Below are 4,804 nucleotides of genomic sequence, written 5' to 3'. Positions count from 1 at the left end.
GTCCAACCGCAACAAGGGGGAGAGAAAGAGTCGAAGCAACCTCCTCTATCTAGCTCCAAACCAGCTATTGAACCGAAGGGTAATGAAGCTTCGGTCGGTAACAAGGATAAGAAAAAGAAGAAGATTCGTGAAGACGATACAGACAACGAAGATGATGTCTATGTTGCGATTCCCAAGAAGCCTGTCCCACAGGTTAATACTTCTGAAAAACAAACTGAAGAAATCTCCATGAAGCAGCGAGTTGAGCTAAAACAGAAGCGAAAGGAGGCGGAGCTCCTAGAGAAGAAAAAGGCTATGTTCCCTGTATGGACAAAAGATTCGCTTCAGAGGTGTGCAATCGATGAGCCAACTGTTCTCTGGCTCGAGCCAATTATGTCCTTTGGCCTTGATAACTCCAAGGACGCACAGTTCGACATGCCAATCACTCAAAAGGAATTCATCCTCCACTGCTTCAACTCGACTGTTGCTATTCCATCTCCTGACCCGAAGGTAGACAGGGATCTTCTGGAGTTTTACTTGGAGTTCGCTCAACCCCAATACCTGACCTGGAGCTCAAAGAAGATAACTACGGTCAAGGTGATGAAGCCCTATTCAGCAGGGAAATTTATCAATGTCAAATTCAGGGTGACTAGAGGAACCAAAGGCTCAGTCTACCATTTTAACCTTGCTGATCTACCAAACCTCAACCCCCATGATTGGATACTCCTCAACAACATGCTTTTGTCAAATCCTCAGGAGTATTAGCCAATAATCGATCATGTCAAGCGTATGCTTGTTTGCTACATACATGAGGTAGCCAAGATGGACCAGGAAATTGCCTTTTCCATACACAAGCGACCAACAATCAAACCCATGGGCAGAGTTGGCAATGTCAATACCATGATCAACGGGAAGATAGATTCGAAGTATCACACCGTCATGTTTCTCAGAGGAGAAGGTCAAAAGTGTATGCTCGCTCTTGTTGACAAACACCTCTTCTCGACGTCTTGTCTTGATCATATCTTGGAGATCATACAGAGGTGCGACCAGAATAGTGCTGCTGATAAAAAGTTGTTCATCGACATGTTGAGGTGGTACATTCTGTTTCAACAGATTCTTCTTGCCATTATTCCTAAACTGTTTAAAGTTATAAAGACGGTGAGGCCTGCTCAGAAGAAATAATCTCTCGCCACATTTGACGCAAAGGGGGAGATTGTTGAGTCTATTGGATTGCGTCATGGGCTCAGTCCATAGCCTAGTTTGAATGCCGGTATTGGGCCTGTCCAACCGTGCATAATTTTGTATTAGGGTTTAGTATTTAAGCTGCATGCATGCAGACTTAGAGATTATCGCTTTCGTTGTTTTATTTCATATTCTTTGTAAACCCTAGCTCGCCTCTATAACGGAAGTTCTTCATCGAGCAATACTGAGGCGTGACTCAGTTTTGAATCATAAGCATAAGTTTGATTCTGTTTTGTGTTCTTTCTCGTATTGCTCTTAAACTGTTTTAATTACTTTTATCGTACTTGTGAAAGATCTAATCGATCTAAGATTTTTGAACTCATCAAGGTGTATGATTTTGATAAAGTCTTATCAAGGCAATCTCGTCTTAGAAATCTGAACTTTGGTAAGAAAGTCAGTAAAGTATTGACTTTTAGAAGTCCAACTGATTTCTAAGTACATGTCAAAGCAGGTGGGAGCATAAATGTTATACTAATAATCATCATGTTAGTGGGAGCATAATAATTATGATAAGCATTGCAAGTTAGCAATGTTAATTATAGAAAACAAAAGTTCAACTCATAAGGTTGCAAGGGTTGAAAAAGTTGTTTTGCTATAATTAAGGGAGAGGAAATTATACTTCATTTCAATTCTAAAAGGCTTAGATTGAGATTTTAATCATTTTAGTCAAGAATATATATATATATATATATATATATATATATATATATATATATATATATATGAATTTCATGTTGGATTGGTTCAACTTAAGGAAATTCTATATATTGCGTTCTCAAAATTCGGTTATGATTACGACATCCCTCTTCATAGTCAAATTTTGAAAACAAGGCAATCAACAAAATTAATGTAGCAAAAGACTGGTCTAGAATCATGTCTTTATGTGAGACATCATGAATCGTGTCCCATTTGCTTTGGGTAGAAGATTTATTGCATGTGCTATAATATTTATCCTTTCTAAATTTTCCAAATGCCTTGGGGTATTAAGGGGAAAAAGTTCAAGAATTGGATATGACTAAATTGATTAAGCAATTGTCGAGGACAATCTAAGGTTTACCAAAGATTGGTTGCTTAGGGACAGTTGGAAGTATATTGTTAATGTTTGGAAGGACCATATTGACATATTCTGAAAAAAGGCAACTCTTGTTCAGAAGTGATAGTCAAAATGGGAATATGGGAAGGTGGAAGTTATCTGTGTAAGATTAGGAAACTTAATACAAGAAGAATGTTCAAAGGCAATGAACTTTGAATATGAGACTTCGGTTCCATGGAGTTGATCTCCATTGGAATACTCTATAATGTTTGTTGACAAGTCTTTGTGACTTTGTGCATAATTGTTTCAAGAGGACAAATGCATATAAGTTTAAAATCTAACAGATTTCGATAAATGATAAGGATTTGGAATTCTTACATTTACAATAAGGATTTGGGAGTGTGAAATTAGAATCATGGTACAATTGGTTTATTTCACAATTTAAAGATCATAGACAAACATAGTGTGCATACTTGGTGTATGGCATGACTAGTGTTTAGAAAACATAATGTACATGCTTGGAGCATGGGACAACTATTGTTTTAGTTCAAGAATAAAGTTGATAAAACCGAAACAATGAATAATGAGTAATCAGTATGGTGATAAATAAAAAGTGTTTTATTTATATTCATAGTTTTGATACCATATTAGATTCATTTATTCTTGTGTTTCATTTTGCATGTTTTGACTTCCAGAATAAACTAGGTTATTCTTCCTGAATGACTAAGTTATTCAAACCATCCACAGTCGGTCATATGTTGGAAGTAGATATGAATCAATACTGTCATGGGTTGGCTTGTAGAGGTCCTAGTTGGTGGACAAAGTGGTGCTACAACACTCATGAGTGCTCATAAGTTCTGAGTATTGGATTCAACCCGCGTTCATTTGAATCACTTCATGGATTTTATCCCGAGTGATCATGAGATGATAATATCTTATATTCTTCAAACCTAGAGATATGAGTTGTTAGTATGAGTTGATAGTACATTGATTGCACAAAAACGCATTGGTAACTTGATGTTATAAAACGTGCCTTTGTGTATGACTCAACAAGTAGTAGAACAAGCCATATGAGTCGAAGTTTATCCATTCCTATTACATTCGGGATAAAAGCGATATCTGTGGGCCCTTCGATGATTTAGTGATGACACATGTGAGTGCTTGGCCAAGCTAGGACTAGTGTGATTTCTCAATCAGTCAGTCGCCATAAATCGAAAATCGGGAAACAACAAATGGACAGAGAGAAAGATTATTAATCCATGTCTCAGTCCATATGATATATAGAATAGAGGAATATATGATCCCTTATCTAATGGACAAGTCATTGACAAGGTCAGAGTTCGACAGCGACTTTTGAGAGCTACATTTGCTAGTTGGGTTTCGAAGTCATACGCAATAATAGTTTTAGACTTATCCAAGTGGGAGACTGTTGGATTAATGTCTAAGTCCATAACTATATTTGGTATCTACTTGACCCGACCCGGCATGGTCCATTTGGGTTGCATGGCATCATGCACTTGGATAGACTAAATGAGAGAGATAAGACACTTATGGTTATTAATATATTATAAGTTCTAATATATTAATAATAAGAATAATAATATTTAATTAGCATTGATCAAGAATTAATTTAGAATTAATTATGTGATCAAAAGAAGACTAATTAAATATATGGGTTGAATGTGTAAATCATCCATAACTTATATAGTGGGCCAAAGCTCCATGGATAATCAAGTTGGGTTAAACCCATAGGATGCTCCATAGATGCTCCATGGAGGTTACATAACCCATGGTTCATGGAAATGAAAGGTCATGACAATTAGGGTTTACATGGTGTAACCCCAATTGTAACACACTATATAAGAATCATATTATTCACCAAAATGGGCCACTAGTGTGTGTAAAAGAAGGGCTAGCCGATTTCATAAAGTGTGGATTTCTCTCTAAGTTATTCCAAGAGCATTTGACGTTGTGTGAGCCATTTGAGGTGTCACATTTGAGGCACTAGGCACTCAAGCCCCATGGAGTCAAACTACGCTACAAGAGGTATGTATTTTATCTATATTATTACCCAAGTATCTATGATTGTATGCTAGATAGGGTAATACTTGGAATATTAGTATTTGCATGTATATTAGAGAAAACATCGATCCAAGGTATTTAGGGTTGCATGTACACCATAGGAGTGTTAGAATGCTCAAAACCCAACAGTATAATTATGAGTTAATCTATAGTCGGACTAGTGTGTCTTACCCTAAGCCCGCAACCAAACAAGGAACATGAGTGAAGGTTATTAACAATAGTCTTAAGTCCATTAAAGCATACTTATATACTAATACATAAATGAATATGTTTTGAAAGTAAAAGAGTTGAAAATTTAATTGTTCTTAAACGTTTTGAAAGGTTTTAATATGACTCCATTTGGGAATCTACTATTATTAACATAACCTTTAAAACATAAATAAAGTCTTTTCGGTGATTTTTGTATTACAAATAGATTATTTAACACAATTTGATTGTGTTCAACTGGTATCCCCCCCCACTAAAAGC

The sequence above is a fragment of the Lactuca sativa genome, chromosome 2, assembly GCF_002870075.4.
Source record: "Lactuca sativa cultivar Salinas chromosome 2, Lsat_Salinas_v11, whole genome shotgun sequence".
Classification (NCBI taxonomy): Eukaryota; Viridiplantae; Streptophyta; class Magnoliopsida; order Asterales; family Asteraceae; genus Lactuca; species Lactuca sativa.
This window is presented reverse-complemented; position numbering follows the sequence as displayed.